This window comes from Podarcis cretensis, assembly GCF_951804945.1.
Source record: "Podarcis cretensis genome assembly, chromosome: 1".
NCBI classification, from domain to species: Eukaryota; Metazoa; Chordata; class Lepidosauria; order Squamata; family Lacertidae; genus Podarcis; species Podarcis cretensis.
The window spans coordinates 40,355,574-40,375,734 of record NC_137170.1 but is presented as its reverse complement, the minus strand read 5'-3'; the positions used below and the strand labels follow the sequence as shown (position 1 = coordinate 40,375,734).

At 40.2% G+C, this 20,161-nt stretch overlaps 2 long non-coding RNA genes across 3 annotated transcripts in view; one reads left to right on the top strand and one right to left on the bottom strand.

Moving 5' to 3' along the window:
* Nucleotides 1-1,859, bottom strand: part of LOC307204452 — a 73,610-nt gene extending 71,751 nt beyond the window's left edge. The window contains exon 1 of the long non-coding RNA XR_013833697.1: nucleotides 1,506-1,859. This is a non-coding gene — a long non-coding RNA (uncharacterized lncRNA). The remainder of the gene's footprint in view (nucleotides 1-1,505) is intronic.
* The window catches only part of LOC307204257, a 52,533-nt gene extending 32,761 nt beyond the window's left edge, over nucleotides 1-19,772 (top strand). The window contains exons 3-5 of one of the 2 annotated variants that reach the window (XR_013833550.1): nucleotides 17,514-17,610; nucleotides 18,484-18,688; nucleotides 19,485-19,772. This is a non-coding gene — a long non-coding RNA (uncharacterized lncRNA). Of the gene's footprint in view, nucleotides 1-17,513; nucleotides 17,611-18,483 lie in introns of both variants that reach the window. The other variant, XR_013833551.1, reaches the window with a different exon arrangement.
* Nucleotides 19,773-20,161: the final 389 nt, after the last annotated feature.

The following is a 20,161-nucleotide window of genomic DNA, read 5'->3' as shown; positions in this document are numbered from 1 at the left end:
CCAGAGCACGCCAGGCACCCCTGTCTTCCACTGCCTCCCGCAGTTTGGTCAGACTCATGCTGGCAGCTTCAAGAACACCGTCCAGCCATCTCGTCCTCCGTCGTCCCCTTCTCCTTGTGCCCTCCATCTTTCCCAGCATCAGGGTCTTTTCCAGGGAGTCTTCTCTTCTCATGAGGTGGCCAAAGTATTGGAGTCTCAGCTTCAGGATCTGTCCTTCCAGTGAGCATTCAGGGCTGATTTCCTTACTTGAGGTTAGAAAATGAAGTATTTATTGACATTAAAAATGATATCATACACGCCATCCCATGCTATCAATAATTCTGTTGCCACAGCCCACCCTGGCTATGAGCAGCAGTGTACCCACACGCAAAGCAATTGATTAAATGGGGCTTGTACAATGGGTATAGTCTCCCTGCTTTCTCTGCATCGTATTTAAATAAGGCCTAAGCAAAGGCTGCTTATTTATATGGCCAGCGCTCATGTCTCTTGGCACATTGCACCTTTATGGATCTTCCTTGGAAGATACAATAGCCAAATATTTATGAATGTTCTATTTTCTTTATGTTTTTGTTTAGTTCATTCTAAGAATTAAAAACATAAACATTCTGTTTAAAAATCTGTTCTCTACATCCAAACGACATAGAGCAAAATGCTTTTGGCATTGTTTATACACTGCATGTGTGTGTTTGTACGTGTTGCTATCGCCGTATCCATAATATATATTAAAACTCTTTGTTTTACTACCTATAGTAAAATTATAAAATGTGCAGTCCCTGTAATTACATTGCCCTTTGCCGTCTGTCTAAAAAAAGACTGCGTTCAAATTTTCCCCCTGTTTTATTTGCACCCTATTAACAACTGTTACTGGAGCTTTAATTATGCCCCTGTGATTGCAGAGATGCGGCTGACTTGTGTCATTTTCCTCCCAGGGGATGCTTTATAATTACCAGCATCCATCGTGGCTGCCTGTAAGCTGATGCTTTTTTATTACCAGTTCAATAATCACTGCATCCTTGTGAACATCTGCTCTGCAAGCCATGCATCGGAGGTCCCTGTGCCTGTCACTCGATGCTCCCTTGCTGTGGTGACCCTTTTGCCCTCACCTTCAGTTTATATCTAATTTGCCTAGCAGAAGCTCAGTCCAGATTGCCGCACAGGAATGCAATTAATGCTCCACATTTGCAAACAAAGAATATATATATATATATATATATATATATATATATATATATATATATATGCTACTTTCCTCCTCCTCCTCCTCCCTCTCTCTCCCTCTCTCTCTCTCTCGCTTTTATTATCTTATTGTCAAGCCCCATAATTTGTATTCACAGCAGGATGAATCAATATAAGTCCTGAGGAGAAGATACATTATTTTGTTAGTGTTTTAGGCAGATAATGAAAAGTATGCAGGCTTGACTGGATGGGTGTATGTGGCTTTTATCTGGAAATACACAGCTGTTTAAAAAGAAGCAATGTACACAAATTTATTTTAAAACACATACCTGTAGGTTCCCATAGCATGTGTTCAATAGCCTTCAGGTTGCCTCTGTTATACACAGCCAAGGACATTAACTATTGTTGGGCAAAACCAGCAGTGCTGCTCTGCAGAAAGTTTGGGGGCTTTCCAATATTTTCCATTCTAAACCTTCTGCCATGTTCTAGAGTCTAGATTACTGGTCTGAGGCAGCTTCTGCATCTTCCCAGGCATATGTAGAAACATCCTTAGTTAGCATGGTTCAAAGGTATCACCATGTCACGCAACACTGGGAACAGCTGGACAGCTCAGTTGGTTAGAGCATGGCACTGATAACACCAAGATCGCAGAGAGAACCTACTGGATCCTGTTCAGCTTAGGCTGCAGTAGAAGAAGAAGAAGAAGAAGAAGAAGAAGAAGAAGAAGAAGAAGAAGAAGAAGAAGAAGAAGAAGAATAGTAGTAGTAGTAGTAGTAGTTTGGATTTGATATCCAGATTTATCACTACCCGAAGGAGTCTCAAAGCGGCTAATATTCTCCTTTCCCTTCCTCCCCCACAACAAACACTCTGTGAGGTAAGTGGGGCTGAGAGACTTCAAAGAAGTGTGTCTTGATATGGCCTACACATGTACATTTTACCAATGTGCATAGGTAAAAACTGTATGGTCAATTACTTAAATAAATGAATAAATCAGGTGGAACCACCACACAGTTTTGACCTACAAGCATTGGATTGAAATGTTGGTTGTACTTTTGAGCGTAAAATCTCATAATACAGTGGTACCTCAGGTTACATACGTTTCAGGTTACATATGCTTCAGGTTACAGACACCGCTAACCCAGAAATAGTGCTTCAGGTTAAGAACTTTGCTTCAGGATGAGAACAGAAATCGTGCTCCAGCGGCGCAGCAGCAGCAGGAGGCCCCATTAGCTAAAGTGGTGCTTCAGGTTAAGAACAGTTTCAGGTTAAGTACCAACCTCCAGAACAAATTAAGTATTTAACCCAAGGTAACAATTCAACATATTCTAATGAGAATTTATACTTCATTTGTGAAAACATAAGGGTATTCCTAGAAGTATCTTATCTATTAGCCACATTTACATCTTAAGTAGTTTTTTTTTAAAGAATTGCAAATCCATATCCTATGTTTGGTACAAGCCTTTTTTCTGCAACTATAATTAATAAACTATCTATCTTACAAAAAAAGTATCTTGTCTTTGCTTTGCATTCTGAGGTAGCATATCAGCTTGTCCACTGAGGCAAATTCCAATATTCCCACCAACCCATCCATGTTGGTGCTTCTCAGTGGGAGACGGCCTTCTCCCGGCACCGGTCCAGAAAGCATAACACAGCATTCACTCTTCCAGACGTTCAAGCAAGCAGCAGAGCTTAGCAGAAGCTGAGACTGAGGATATGTAGTATCTGGGTGTGGTGATTTATTTACAGGATTGAAATAAAGAACAGAGCCATTATGGCGTGTCTCTTCTCCTCCGAGACAGAACAACAGAACAGAACAAAGGACAAAGAAGACGCACAGTTCCTTCCATTCCCACGCTTCCAAAGAATGGAATGCCAACACACAGGGCATGTGATCTAGTAGTCACACACACTCACTCTGCAATACGGGAGAGAATGAAAATCTTGACACCCCAACCATTTCTTAATGGACCGTGTAGTTGAAAGTTACTTAACATAAGAACTTAAGATGAGCCGGCTGGATCAGGCCAATGGCCCATCTAGTCCAGCATCCTGTTTTCAGGGTGGGCAACTAGATGCATAATAATAATAATAATAATAATAATAATAATAATAATAATAATAATATTTATACCCTGCCCATCTGGCTGGGTTTCCCCAGCCACTCTGGGTGGCTTCCAACAGAACACTAAAATACAATAACCTATTAAACATTAAAAACTTCCCTAAACAGGGCTGCCTTCAGATGTCTTCTAAAAGTCTGGTAGTTGTTTTTCTCTTTGACATTTGGGAGGGCGTTCCACAGGGCGGGTGCCACCACCCAGAAGGCCCTCTGCCTGGTTCCCTGTAACTTGGCTTCTCGCAGCAAGGGAACTGCCAGAAGGCCCTCGGCACTGGACCTCAGTGTCCAGGCAGAACGATAGGGGTGGAGACGCTCCTTCCAGTATACTGGACCGAGGCCATTTATATGCATGATCTGAGCACAACGGCACTTTCCCTTCCTGTGGTCTCCAATATTTGAAAGAATTACTGCCTTTCTACATTACTGCTATCCTACATTGTTCAAACAGAGATGTATATTTTCAATGGATTTTTTTTTAATGGTGGTTATTACATGCTCCTCTCACTAACACTTTGCGTGAAAATGTCAAACGAGGGTGTCAATGGCTATATCCAACTAAGTTAAAGCAGTCCCACTGAGATTAATAGACCTAAATTAGCCATGTCCATTAATTTGAATGGGTCCACTCTGAGAATGGCTAACTTTGGATACAATCCAATATCAAATTTTTTCAGAGATAGCGTTCACTATTAAAGACTGCATTGATTTCAATAAGAAAGAAATTCAAAGTGCTCTTCTGAGCAGTGCTGGACTGACTGGTCAACTGAAACGTTATGGCCATTTGGGTTAAATAAAGCAGATGGGGAGAAAATATAAATTCATTTACTTACTTAGTGGAATATCCAGTCTGTGAGACATTTGATACTTTTTATAGAGTATTAAATACAGAGTTTTGCCAGCTGGTTACTGTAGTTGAATGGTTTTTCATCTACGGGCACAATCAAGAATACTTACTAAATAGATAATACGTTTTGCTTTTCAGGTTTCATTTTTAACTGCATGATTTTCTTTTAGAAATTGCTAAGCAATCTGCTGCTATTTTCCCTGTACAGCACTTCAGAAATAGTAGTAATTTCTAAAATGAGCATATGACTAACAAGCACTACATGTTAGCCACTGCTTGCCGCTCTATACCAAATAAGAGGGACACATCTTATCAGGCTGGGGGAACTCTCTTGTCCCAAATGGATCACTGACTCAATGCTTTTCCCTAGTTGCTACAGATGACTTACAATCCCCCAGGACTCCTAGAAATCCCAGCCACCTGGCCCATTTTCTGAGAAATGGAGCTAATACTTGTGATTGGGATTTCTTTTAAGACTGAAGGAGCCAAGCTCCATGAAGCTGGATTTCTTTTATGAGCCTAGGAGCAGATCTCTAGATGGCTCTTTCATCATATTTCAGAACATGGAACTGCAAACAATAATTTTGCCCCACCTATACATTGCAGGAAAGACTATAAGGTATATGGTTTTAGCTCTACCAACTGGAAGTCCAATATTAGTTTGCTACCTTTCCAGGATACAAGTACTGCATTTTTAAAAGAATAGTCCTAAGGAAAAGTAAACTGAAAAGTAAACTAGGCCTAGCAACATAAATGAATTAATGGAACTAGCAACTGTGTTCCAAGATATCCTCCTACCATTTTCTTACTATACTTGGAACAGGAGTCTCTGGTATACTCTTCTTTAGGGAAACTTCCTGTTGAATTTATAACAACACAAGCTTCTTTTCTTTCAGTGATGGCATCCAAGTCCCATAATGACTTGTGATATCATTCAAAGCAGCATTCCCCAACCCGGTGCCCTGCAGATGTTGTTAGACTCCAACTTCCATCTGCCCCAGCCAGCATGGCCAATACTTGGGGATAACAACAACAACAACAACAACAACAACAACAACAACAACAACAACAATATCATCATCATCATCATCATCATCATCATCACTATTCAAGGACCCACTTATGTGGAGCCACTTGTACATTGTTGGCTGTGGGGTTTAAAAAAAATCTAACTATGCAAAATTACATATATTATACTTATACATATAATACATATAATAGAGCAATGCCCCATGCTCTGCTATATTTCCGCAGCATAATTAAGTATTTTTTAAAAGATATCTGCATTGTTGTATCTCTTAATGTGATTGTTATTTTAGGAAAACTGGTGTGTATGTGTATAATACGCATATAATATTATAAGAATAATAAGCATATAATATGAGAGCATGGTGAATATTTTTAGCAGAAACAGATGAGGGAGATTTAAGATGAGAATTAGACAAAATCCATGCAAATTCATGCAAATTAGCTTGATGTCAAGATTTTTTTTAAAAAAACCCATCCTTATTCAGCCCTTTTACTGAGAACATGTTGAGTTTCTTAAAATGTAATTTTCATATTATTTGATGATAATTACAAAACGAGCAGGTATTATCCATACAGAAATATTACATCCATACAGAAATATTACATCTGAAATACCTTTGCTAAAATCATTTAGATTTGTCTGGTTGTTTTACAAATGCTAGAAAGGGCAGTCACAAAACTATCATACTATATTTATGAGAATGGGGGGGGGGGATTTTCCTTTGATTTGTATTAATGCATTAATGTTAATCTTCATATTTACTATCAGCCGCAGGGGCAGGAGGTGGTTGGGCAAAACCAGAAGACCTTAAAGATGACTGAGCTAACAAAATGTGTAATTTCAGCCCTGTTTCATAGGCAACTTTAATCCTTCTCATAGATTCCAATATTTTCACTATATTCTTAGATGTCATAAAACTCATACTTTGTTTAAGTAGAAATTCACTATATAAATATATGTTTCTAAGCCAGATCTGCTGAAAACATAAGATGCCTCCAATATAACATTAAGTGTCAGCTGGAGATGGACAAATCTTTCAGTTCTAGTTTCTCAGTTTCCAAGCCTTAAGTTCAGTTTTCCACATTTCTGCATCAGTTTACAATGTTTTAACTGCTCATGAAAATTCATCAATTTAGTGTCTATTCCTCTTACCATGCACATTTTTGCAATTTTGTCAAATATAATGCAGTTTTGTGTGTTATTTTCCCTTATATATGCATTGGTATGCATGCTTTCTTCTAATATACTCATTCTGGTACACATTTTTGGCAGCAGAACAGCACTCAGAAATTCAGAGAATTTTGTTTCGCTTTGCATATTGCTTCATTAAGTTCAAATTCAGTACGTTTACATGAAAATGCACAGCAATCCACATTTCTCCCCTTCTCCTAAACAGCACACATTTAATCCTAAACCAGAGTTGTGAGCAAATGATCAAAATTCTCCATTTTATTAGTCCCCATCTGCTGTCTGTAGATCAGCCACAGATTTTCCATTTCAGCCAAACTGGGCTTTTCTTGGTCGCAGATGTTTCTTTCAGATCACAGTGTTAGGTCCATAGGTACTCAAATGCCAAAGCAATTGGTGACAACCAGATCTATAAACCTCTGGAATCAACATGACTTGCTTTCATGGTATGATGCAATAGTTTTTGCACGGCTCTCCTTTACCACAGCACAGCAAGGTCAACGACTGCTTCCTAGTGTGGAATCCTAATGCTGGTCTGTATTTAGCACATATAGTGCAGCTGATCAGCTGGGATTTCTGATCAAATAGGGCATCATGGACATGCCGTGATAATGCCCAAACGTTTCCTGATATGGATCCACCATGACATATATGAGTTTTAATTCACTTATAAACAAATATCCCCTGTGCCAAGAACATGTCTCCAACAGTGATCGGTCATGACTGAAAATATTTGGATGACAAATACAAAATGGATGTGCATAGACAATAAATATACACAAACGGCTAAACCGGGTTGGGTACTGTTTCTGAAAAACCAGTTTATATTAAACACCAAGCTAATATTAATACTAAAGATTCATAATCCAAAAATAAATTTACAAACTTCTTGTTTGTGTGTATAGATCGATACCGTGTAATATGATATATAGTCATGTACCTATTTTATCGACTAGAAACCTAGAAATGTGTTCTGTTTATGCCAAATGCGCACTCTTGTGAAGAATGTGTAGCTGCTGTGGATTCAACTTGAATCATTCCTGAAAATGGTTTCGTTCACAGTGATAAAGAGCAGTGCAATTAAGACTGGCCTTGTAGCACTTATTCCAGCCATTATAGCATCCAGATTGGATTACTGTAATGCGCTCTGCGCGGAGCTACCTTTGTGCTTGATCTGGATGCTGCAGTTAGTATAGAATCCTGCAGCACAGTTGCCAACAGGAAACCCTGTCAGCATATAACACCTCTGATCTGAGAGCTGCACTGGGCCAAGTTGAAGATGTTACCTGTAGTATATGAAGCCCTTAATAGCTTGGTTAAGTTTACTTGTGAGATAGTCTTACCGCATCTATGCACACCTGAGCACTTTGATCTGTAGAACTGGGCCCATTTCGGGAGCCAAAAATACATATTTTAGTGTGGTTGCACCTATTCTTTGAAACTCCCTGCCTGGTTACACCAGGCAGGTGCCTTCGCTTTCATCATTTTGGTGTCTGCTTAAAGTATTTTAAGTATACCTGAAGGAGCGTCTCCACCCCCATCATTCAGCACAGACACAGTGGTCCAGTTCTGAGGGCCTTCTGGAGGTTCCCTCACTGTGAGAAGTGAGGTTACAGGGAACCAGGTAGAGGGCTTGTCAAGGAAATAAACAACTATTTGACTTTGAGAAAACATCTGAAGGCAGTCCTGTTTAGAGAAGTTTTTAATGTTTGATGTTTCATTGTATTTTTAATATTTTGTTGGAAGCTGCCCAGAGTGGCTGAGGAAACCCAACCAGATGAGAGAGGTATAAATTATTATTATTATTATTATTATTATTATTATCATTATCATTATTAGTGTTTTAGGCAAGTCTATCCAGACATGCAGGTGTTAAAGTGTTTTAATCTTTTTTGTTGCTGATTTTAATTACCTCCGTTTTTAATTATGTTTAGCTGCTTTTATTGATAATGTTAATATTTATCATAAACTGCTTAGAGGTTTTATTACAATCAAGCAATATATAAAGAAATATTAGTTCATACCACCTTTTCTGAGCTTGGTCAAGAATTGTCCACTTTGGTTGCCAGCCCCTGAGATCCATGTTTCTTTTCCCAACCCCAGACTGCAAGACTTGGTAACATAGATCTCTTCAACAGATTGTATGCAGTGTGTGCTATTTGAGAGCCACCTGCGGAATAGTCTCTGGGGATTGTGACCTTCTTGAAAACAGATGGTGCCTTGCCTCACTGACTTTGCACAATCCATTGGTTCTATCATGCAGAAGGACTACATACCTTTCAAGAGGCATCATAGTATTGTCAAGCATGCATGTTGGTGCTTCTGTCCATGTCAGAAATGCATCTGTGATGTTACATGCATCCCAAGCTCACTTTTAGTCTTTCCCAGAGATGAACAAGGTGGACAAGGTGTTTCCTTGTTCATGGACCTGATTCTGTATTGTAGAGAATGGGTACTTTGTTTTGTGCACCACAAACCACCCAAAGCAGAATTCTTGGTGTGTGGCCAACACCATTCCTTTCTGCACCTTCTTCCGTAGAAAACGCCCCTGAAGGCAACACAAAACCATTCCTAAAGGACTCAGCACAGCCCTGTATCTCGACTCTTTTACAATGTGTGGAGCACAAGAGCTGCAGCTGAGAGTACAGTGGTACCTCAGGTTACATACGCTTCAGGTTACATACGTTTCAGGTTACAGACTCTGCTAACCCAGAAATAGTGCTTCAGGTTAAGAACTTTGCTTCAGAATGAGAACAGAAATCATGCTCTAGCAGCGCGGCGGCAGCAGGAGGCCCCATTAGCTAAAGTGGTGCTTCAGGTTAAGAACAGTTTCAGGTTAAGAACGGACTTCCGGAATGAATTAAGTACTTAACCCAAGGTATCACTGTAACAGGATACAGATAGGAGGAGGTGGTGTATAGCAGGCTGAAGGTTGTGGTGTAAAGATAGCACCAAGAGGTTCATCGCAGGCTTGAAGCATAAAGTGAGCAAAGAACAAAAATGCACACATGTCACTCTCAGCCCAGGCAGCATTGCTTATTGTGATCCATACCAAAATTGTTTAAATGTGCAATTTTAGGCTTAACTGTCCTTGCTGGCCCTTGAAGGGGCATTGCTTATGGACACCATATTAAAGTATGGATGAATCCCAAGTTTCAAACTTTTAGTCAGTTTTAGCTTAACATGTTGAATGCTAGATCCCATGAACTGCTGCTGCAGTGCATTGACTCATATTGCAAAGCCATGAAGTCCGTGTTTATTATATGCACTGGATAAACAAATTGTAAAAGGCAAAGGCAACTATACCAGTGAAGGAGGAGAGCTAAATTCTTCCATAAGGAGAGGAAGCTGACTCTTCAGGAAAAAGAAACAGCTTAAAGAAAACCTTTCAAAACCAAAGGACAATACTTAGCATCAATAGAAGAAAAGGGCACAAGAAAGGACATGATGGTTTAAAAACTGGCTGCACATAAACAACATAATGTTACAACTTCTGAAGTTTACCAATTCTGCTAATAGTTTTAACAGCCTCCGTCCCCAGCATGCTGGACGAATTCCAATCTGAGTTGATCTATTCTACGTAATAACATTTTTCCTGTAGTTTTGGCTACCTCGTCTCTTCCTTTTCCTCCCCTGACCTATTGAACAGCATATAGACCACATTCATCAAAATGCTCTGTTAAAGAGGTGCCATGTTCATTCAACACCAGAAATGTCCACAGTTCAGGGGCAGGTGAAGTAATTTTGGTGTATAGTTGAGGCCTCTGGGAATAAAAATCAAAAGACCGGCATATCAGCTGGTATTAACTGGCAGAGTTCCATTAAAACGGGGGGGGGGGGGAGGGGGAAGCTGTACATATTATTACTGTTAAATAAAACGCTCCACACCTATTTTAAAAGGATGTTGTTTAGGTTGCAGATTGAGTCAGGAAATGTCAGATTTATAGTTGCCCATGCAACCTCCTGCTTCCCTGTTTGTCCTTCCTGTGCACAGAAGATAGAAGGTGTCTTACAAAAGACGAAACACAGACTGCATCATGATCCCTGGTGGGACAGCATTAATTATAGTATTTCCTAAATTTTGCAAACTTTGCTTCCTTTCAGCACATTTGTATTTTATTTTTTTTTAATAAATATTTATTAGCATTTCAATAATACACATAGACACACACACACAAAAAAGAAAAAATAACAAAAAATACAAGAATTTAGAAAAAGAAAACAATTAAAAACAAATGAAATTTCAATTGCTTATTTTCATATAACTTCTTTCTTAGACCTCCTCTCCCCTCCCCTTCTTGTATTCCAGTTCAAGTTATTAGTCCTGCAAATCCTTATTACTTAATTCTCAACCTTAAACTTAATAATTTTAACATACTGTAATTTTACCTTTCCTCATTCTTCCATAAAATTATTATTGCATTCCTCATTTTCATTTCATTTTAACCATTTTAGACACCAATTTTAGCTTATCTAATCTTAAACATCTTATACATCATTTCTTATTCTTTAACATATTTCTTAAAGTCAATATTTCCCTTCCATGGCTTTCCCAACTTCCATACAAATATCAAAACAAATTAAAAGTAAGTAATTAAGAATTCTGTACCCTTTGGATTACCAAACTCCAACCCCCCTTTCCCGGTTTGGTCCCCAATAAATGTTCATCAATCAATACTGTTTAACCTGGAGATCTCACGTCCGAGGCTCTCAAGTCACCCTCAGTTCCTCTCTGCCGGCCTCTTGGATAGTCCTTTAGGTTAAGCCCCAAGGCTCGAAGGGGCTCTGACCCAACAAGATCCATGATTTTTCCAGTTGGCCCTCCATATTTAAGATTAATACTAATGAGGTGCTCCACTCTCAAATTTGCAATTTCCAACTCAGTCCAAACTTTCCACCTCAAATTTTTATTCTCCTTTGTTGTCTGCATGCCAGGCCCCAAACTGTAATTCTCCCTTGACATCTGCAAAATTACCAGTCCACCTTCCTTTTCCTCAAAATCCACAGTCTCATGGCTCTCAAATTCCTCTTGTTGTTGATGTATATAAACTTCCTGCCTCCACTCCCTGTCAGCTTCAACAATGTTGTTTACTGCCAGGGCCAGAGTGTTCGCATTTGTAGTCAAAACATCTGTCTGATCTTGTAACTTTCCCAGGAGAGCCAGTATTTTGTTGAGTTTAGTCTGATTATTGCTTCTTTCAGCCATTTTTGCAGTGTCTCTCAGTTTAAAAACCAGTCAGTAAGTTAATTTGTAGCTGCTCTCCCTTATTTTCTAGAAGTTGCAACAAATATAGCCAGCGGATGCAACAAAGACAAAGTTCCCTTTATCCTTTCCTTTTGACAGCTATTTTGACAGCTGTCAAAATCTTCAATAGTTCCTCAACAGGTTCTCTCACGGGGCGCCCCCGGGTTCTGGGGGGGTGAAACTTTAGCTCCAAACGTTAAGTTTATCCTCCAGTAAAGTTTATAGCGTCAAGCCGTGAAGGTTGTTTTTTTTATAAAAAAAAGAGTTCTCTCGACCTTAAGTTGCAAGCTCTTTGCGTTAGAATATCTACTCAAAGGGGGGGGGCGACTTCCTTTTTGACCCTTCCCCGCTCGTTCCCAATTCAGAAAAAATTTGTTTAAGATCCAAATTCCATATTTACTCACGGGTTCTTGTTTTTAAGTCCGAATGTTCCAAGGAAAAAGTCAGCGCTTCTCCGACAATGGCATGCGGCTTCGCTCCGCAGAAGGAGCAATCGACTCACAGCACCGCGCTGTCCCCCGTCCCGTTCCTGAGCCTTTAAAAAGGCTCCTTCGCGGTTTGGGGGGGCGCAAATGGTGCCCGCCGAGTCACCACGTTCACAGGCATCAGCGCCTGTGATTTTTAAGGGTCCCCGCGTCGCCGGCGCGGACAAGACCCGATCCTGCGGAGCCGATTCCCTCCGGAGCTCGGAGGGAATCCGCCATTAATCGGCAGCGCTAACCCGGAAGTCACTCAGCACATTTGTATTTTACACTAGTCGGGGACACACACACACACACACACACTTTCAATCCTCTGACTCCTACAATATAGAGACTGAAATTAATTTTTTAAGACAAATATTGGTTTTGAAGGTACTAGCAGTTTAATGATAACACAGTTTACAAACCGCTTTATCAAGTGGTATATAAATTTTGTGAAATAAATAAAAATTAATAAAACACACCAAACCATGGCTGTTTTACATCTGAATATGACCCTTGGTATGGAGCGCTATGATCCGTGAATGAAAAGCAGCATAGAAATTTAATAAAATAAAAATAAAAATAAAGTACTGTAGATCAGAAGTCTCTCTGCCATCACACATAGTTTCACAATATGTGGTTTCCCAATGGAAGTACAGGCATAATGATCCCTACCAACAATAGAAGCCATTGGAAGGAGGTACAATGTGTGTAAAGCTGAGTGAGCTCCCCAAATCTCTCACTAGATTAACTCGGGGGGGGGGATTACAGGGGTGGGGGAATCAGGAAAATTGAAATAATTTTCTTGAGCTTGGAAAACGCATTCTCCCTTCCCTGAAAGTAGTGGCTGCGAAAGGATTCTGTGGAACTGTAACAACATGTGGTTTGTTAGGACCTTATGAACAGACAGGTGGAATAGACACTATTATACGGATTGACCTTATGCATGAACTGCATGATCTGATTCACTGGGTCTTCTGCTTTGTTCGTTTGTTGAACTTTTATGCGTTACTTCTGTTGAAATTTATGATTTGATACTATGAATAGTATACCTTATTTATCTAAGAACACAGCTGGTTACGTCTTGTGTGTTTATTGAGTATGCTTTACGTGACCATAGGCTTGTTTGTTGTTTTGCTAGAAGCACGTAGAGCAAAAAGGTAGGTTTGTTCTCTCCCCCCCCTCTGCACCTCTCATGCACTGGTAACAGTAGCCTAGAACCCAAAGTCTAGGAACTATGGAGCTATTCCATGGTCCTCAGAAGGTTTTCCTGTGTACTGTACTATCAGGAGCATAAGGGCAACAAATAAAAAGGGTGGGAATGAAAGAAATCTACTTCCTCTCACCATTCACTACCAACAGCTATTCCCACAATTACTGCTTTTCATGTAAGTATGGGGGGAGAGTGTGTTTTGGAGGTCATGGGTGAGCAAGGTGGGGGTTTGGGGGGAATAGTGAGGACTAGCAAACAGGGAGTGGTATTGCTGGATCAATCCATCAACCTCTGATGGGTGATTTAGAAGGATTGGGTCTGGCGTCACTTTTGCTGTGTGTGTGTGCCAGGATCCCTACTCAGCATAGTTACATCTCAATGCAGCTCCTTCCTTGGAAGGGTCTTTGGGGTTGAAGGTACACGCAGTAGGCAATAAACACTCATGGACACCATGAAGATTCAGTCATGTGTAGAGGTTTACTTGACAGGCACAAAAGCATATTGGTAGCAAATATATACAGACTGTCATGGTCAAGGCATGCTTAGAGTCCAACAAGAGTCCAAGACTCTCTCTCTCTGCTTCTCTCACCGCAAGACACAAGCAAGAGACTCACAGCAAGTTGCAACAAGTTACACATAACCATTGATATCAGTACTTCCTGTCACACTGCACATGTCCAAAGAACAGTTCCCACAGAAAATGTCCTTGCATAGACAAAACAATCTCAGCCTTTTGCTGCTTCTTGAAACTTCTTCTCTGTTCTTCCCTGTTTCGGGAACAAATTATTCTCTCTCACACAGAATATCCAATAGGTATGACACTCAGAATTCTTCGGCTCAGATTTGGATCTGAGAAGGCAAATAATTTGAGGGCTTTAAAAGTTTCTCTCTTGTTTGATAGGGGCTTTACCATCCCTCAGAGTTGATCTCTTAGACTGGCTCTAAAGAACTTCTCTGTCATCTCTAATTATGTGCCTGAGTATAACTTGGGATGTGCAGTTTGGCTGTCAGATTTCTTAAAAGACACATATAGGTTCTGCCACTTAGACTCAATCATTTTAGCTTTGCCTTTATATTGCCCTGGCATCGTCTTTCTGTCCCCCCCCCCCAAGGCAGTGTTGCCACGGGCGAGAGACTCACACATGTCAGAGAGCCAAGGGCCTCTGAACGAGATACAAGACTCCTCATATTCTTGTACACACATATATGAGAAGTCAGTGAAACAAGCTTATCCAGCGATATGCCAGCACAGAGAAGAAAGGCTGCATTTCTCACCTCCCTTTTTCAAGTGCGAAGAACAAAGTATGGTTGCCACTACACAAGGCTGTCCTCATCTTGGTTGTCCATTGTAACATCTTCTACAGTCCACCTCTTTGCATGGAACTATCACTGTGGGAGGTTCCCTCCAGTGTGACAATGTCCACACTATGACAGTGCCACGTCAAACAATACGTTGCAGTAGATTTTAGGGCAGGGATGGAGAACCTGTGGTCTTCCAGATGTGGGACTCCAATTCCTTTCAGCTCCAGCCAGCATGACCAACAGTCAGGCATGATGAGAGTGGGCAGTGTGACAACATCTGGGCAACACTGGCTCCCCCTTTATATCTTAGGGGTAAAACTAAGACCTAGATATTTTCAAGAGAGAATGAGACACAGAGCTGTGCTGTGTTTTTGGCAGCAGACCCATGTCTAGAACTTCTTAAATAGTCATCTAAGAGTATTTTCACATAACCTATATTTAGGTTTAAACTCACCTGCAGGGGAATTTGCTCAGGCCAAATGGGATTTTACCTAGGGTTGGAACAAGCTATCAGTATTTCTGCTGAATTACTTTTACATACTGTAGAAACAAAGAACAGAATGGAATCCTAATTTTTATGCTGTGTTCTGTTAGAAACCACACAAAAGCTTTTTATTTACACTTAACAGCAAGGGATTGTTTGTGGCAAAGAGTCTATAGGGATCTTTTTAAAAAAGAAAGAAGGAAAGAAACCCTTCCCATTACCTCTATATTTCAGTTCTCCTAATATGGCAAACACATTTTGCAAACTATAGCCATATTTTTTGGATCAAAAGGAAAATCATATATGCCGCCGCATTGAAAAAAGGGATTAAATAATAAGGCCCATCCAGAGAAGTCTCTCATTTTTATGCATTTCTGTATTTTCTGGTTTTGTTAATCAGAAGCAGATGAACTTCTCTTCGCAAGAGTGTTACTGACATGGCTCGTACCAAGAAGTATGATGTTTCCAGCCATATATCCAACTTAAAGAGGAATAGTTACATTTGAATAAGCAACAAAACATGTGGATGTTTGTCTGAATTGAAATGAACTTATGAACCTTAGAATTCACGAGCCAGTCCTAATCATAGCCAAACATCGCCAACATCTGCTTTTTCATCTTGGCCAATTTATACTGAAAATCCTAGAATCTCATCATCCCAGCTTCAGGAAGAGAGAAAATGGCAGAACGGGAACTGGATATGCAAAGCTTTCTGCAATTTATTCTCTTATCTTCCTTAACCTCTAAGAAGGGGGGGCGGGTAAATAGTTGTGGTGCAAGTTAGCAGCAGCGTTGTCATTCTCTCACATGTGGGTGTTCTAAGGAATCATTCAAATGAAATACAAGTACAAACTCACCCAGTGTTGGCCTCAGACCCAGCACTCGCCACCACTTAGTGCCCCCTACCAGTGGGTGCTCTTCTTCAGCCACCAGCCTACACCCTTTCATCCTTCCTCCCTTGCAGGTAGTCTTGCTCAATGGCAACACTCTCTTACAACTGCATGATCCTCTCTGTTCCTGCAATACATGTTACTAACTCTACTTGTTTGTATTGTATTGTATTGTATTGTATTGTATTGTATTGTATTGTATTGTATTGTATTGTATTGTATTGTACTGTACTGTATTGCATTGCATTTGCTTGTTTCCTACTACAAAAAAAAATCCAAGTTGACTTAGAATTTTGTCCCTCCCAAGCTGTCATTCATGAGCTGAGATCCAAGAAGTTCTCAGGACACTTCTACTTTTTTTTAGAGTTAAGTCTTTGTTTGATGCCCTGGGAACCTACCAGTTGAAGGACTAATCTCTCTCTCTCTCTCTCTCTCTCTCTCTGTGTGTGTGTGTGTGTGTGTGTGTGTGTGTGTGCTTAGACAGCAGTATTTGGCTCTTCCACAAACAAAATAAAAGATCTCAAATTGACTCACAAGGCCTTCCTTCACCCCCAGGTTTTTTGGTAGTGAAAACAGAGTCCCTTGGCCCCAGTCTATGCCTTTTCCCTTTGGCTGTACAAACAGCAATCCAAATAATCAGAGGCTGCATATCAACTGTGTGCCTAGGAGCAATTTCTCCTTACGAAGTCTAAGCTTAGGTTCAGTACGGAAAGTACCAAAGGGGTAGCGCTGTGACTCTGTTGCAGCAAAAACAACAAAGACTCTTGGGGCTCCTTAAGCTTATGCCACAACAAATTTGTTAGCATTTTAAGGTGCCACAAGATCTGTTGTCGTTCATTAAAAACAAAACAGAAACCTATGCTGGCCTTTTCACGTTTGTAGATGCAGATCATTCTACAAAATCAGTTGAAACTCTATGCTATTATTTCCTGCTTCTATTTAAATAAAAACATGGTTGGAAACTGCTGTTCAGGCTTATAAGTGTGGAAGCAACTGCCTTGTGATGGAGAGATCTAGCTCTTGTTGCTGCCAGGGAAGTGTTACATGTATGAATGACCACAATAGCCACAAATAAAGAGGAACTTGGGGTTTGGGGAATATTTTGCATGGAGTTTCTGTGATACAGGATTCAAAGGGTTTTTGTTGTTGTTGTTGTTTGCCCAAGATGGGCATACAAAAGAGACATGTTTTTAAAAATGGACAAATAACATTGAGCTGACTCTTCTCCCTTCTTTCTGCTCTTTGATGGAATTTCCATTGCCGTAGTTTCCTCGTTGTTGAATAGCAGAAGGTTCATTGGGTTCTTATGACTAATTTCCTCAAAAACTACACTGTGCCTATTAATGCAGAAGCCAGTTTTTGGCATGTAGTTGTGAAGAAAAAGGATGAAAAATAAACATGTATAACTTTGGAGCACTTTCGGAACACAAACTACTCTTTGTTTGGTATTTGGCTGTAGGTAATGCAAACTCAGCAGTCCCAATGTGACAGCATATTTAGCCAAAGACTAAAGTTAAAAAACAACAACACTGGAATTCGAATTTTGTTTTGTTTCTAGGATGCTCTTCGGACCCATGTGCTAGAATCCCCAGGTGCTCTACTGTGTCCAGACAGAGAATTCAAGTACAAACTACGCATTCTGCTTAATGCATCGGGTACAAATATGTCTCAGTTTTGTTAAATTACCACTCTGTGTGTATGTGCATGTGTGTCCAATTATTATTAGGATTTCAGGGCACAGGGAGAGGTTTTTTTCCCTTCCTAGCCCAGCCACACACCCCTCCCCCGATTATTGCCCCCTGAATGGCTATGAAGCTTATTCAAAATGTTCCCATTGGAACCAATGGGAACAATTTTCTAAACTTTGCCATCATGTCGGTGGGGCTGGGAGCACAATTTTGAGTGGGCAGTTTGTGGCTGTAGTTACTTTACCAAAACCACTATGCATGACGCATACTGTGTACTTTCATTTCATTTCATTTGTTTTTATTACAGCGCAACAAGATAAGAACCCACCGACAGCATACAAATCAATATGGCTAACTTGACCCAACAACCCCTCTCCCCACACACAAACAAAACTCACTGCAGTCAGCTGAAGGTAAGCAACCATGCCCTGCTCCCCCCCCCCAAAAAAAAATCTTTCTCACTTAATTATTCCAAACTCCATATCTGCTGTTTAACATCAGGCAAAAAACATCCCTCTTCAGTCAGGTCTTTGGCTGATGACATCTGGTACCCTTTTAAATATGCTGTGGGGAGAGGGAGGGTTTGGGTACTTTTTATTATGTATTTGGGGGGGGGGCTTTTTATATATTGTATCTTTGTGTTGTGAACCGTCCTGGGATCTGCAAATTTAATAAATAATCATGATAATCTGCGTGAAGTTGTTGGGAGAATCCCCTACAGGACTTGGAGAATGGTGTCATTAGTACATTGCTGACATCCCAACTCTGTTTCTCAGTTACATCCAAGCCAAACAAGTTGGCTTTCAAATAAGGCAGGCATTGGCTGCGATGTCATTTCAGTGCTTGCAACCACACCTGGAATACTGTGTACAATTCTGGTTGCCTCACCTCCAAAAGGACACTGCAGAGCTAGAAAAGTTTCAGAACAGGGCAAGGGAAATGATCAAGGGCATGGAGCAGCTTTTGCATGAGGAAGTTGCAACATTTGAGGTTTTGTGTTGGAATCCTGGCAGCCAAGACCCAAGTCTGGGACAAGTGCTCTTTGGTGAGCGAGCCCCAGCAGAGGGGTTATTATCACCTTCCCTATCAGAAGCAAGGAGCAGGTAGTGATATATCCTTAACTATTGTCAAGGAAGATAGATGTTCAAGAGATCTAGGGCGCTGACTGCATTATATTATTTGCTGGTTTCAAACATTTCTAGGCTACCTTTCCAAAACACTCAAATCAGTTTACATAAAATATGTAATCCAATTCTAATGGCCTTAAAACAAACTCATAGAAGTTAATAACCTGTAAAAAAAAATATCTACTAGCCTGCTGGGGTTGGCAGGTAAGGGATGGAGAGAGCTGGTGCAAAGCCAAGAACTTCCTTCCTCTAGCAGCTCACCTGGTTTCTTCATTTAGGTGAGGGGAGAGAAACTCACTTGCATGCAATTTATTTTCACCAGTGACTATCATGGGTGTGCTTAAATACAAGGCTGAATTACAACAAACCCAAAGTAAAATCACAGAAATAACATGAGGTCCTAGATTGATGTGAGATGCCACTGATTTTTGCCATCTGCTAAATAAGTGACAAACCTGTTAAACCAGAGAATTTGGATCATACCAATTTAGCACTACAGGCATCCTTTGCTTACCACACCAACTGTACTTTCCTTGCTGTTATTGAATAGTCGGAAATGTTGCCCCTTCAGAGTAACAAACTAAGAAACCCAAATATTGCTAACCTAAAAAGAAAAAAGAAAAAGGAAGAGGCAGCAGGGAGAAAAAGTGTTCTAAACAAACAAAATGTTGATCTGCCTTTTATTAATTTCATTTTTTATCTTCTTGTATACAGACGTTTGACAGCTATGACATTCATGGGCAATGCATTTGAAAAAGAAGACATAAATATTCAGAGACATATTAGGATGCTGTTCAATGTAAGCACCTGTCTACTTAGTGTTGACAGAAAATCATTTACTTTGCTTTATGCATGTTCTCTCTGGAGACCACTGAGGTCCTATTTTATTTAAAGAGCTGGTCCCAACATCGCTGCTTCCACTCGAAAATGCAATATATGCAGCTAATTATATTTATCGAGGAAACAATTTTGGTTTATATTTTCAATAATCCTTAAACAATTTTGTCAATTCCTTACCTCAAGATTGGCTTCTCCCTGGGTATCAGAAGGCACATGACCTCATGGTGTCTTTATTTATGACATCACAAAAGAGGCAATGAAGTCTATGATATCATAAACGTAGCAGAACCAGCAACGATGCATCACTGTAGGCAGCAGCATTTACTTGCAGAGCAATCTTGTACTCCGTGTGTGTAACTCTGAGTTCAGTGGGGCTTACTTGCAGGGAAGACTGGATAAGGTTACAGCCTCACTCACAGAATCACTTTATTTATATTGTTTATCAAATGTTACTGCCACTTGCATTAAGTACACAGGGTTTCTCGTCCTAAAACCAAGAAGTAAAATAGACAAAAGGTTTCTTTTTCAAGAATTGGAGACATTTGTAATCT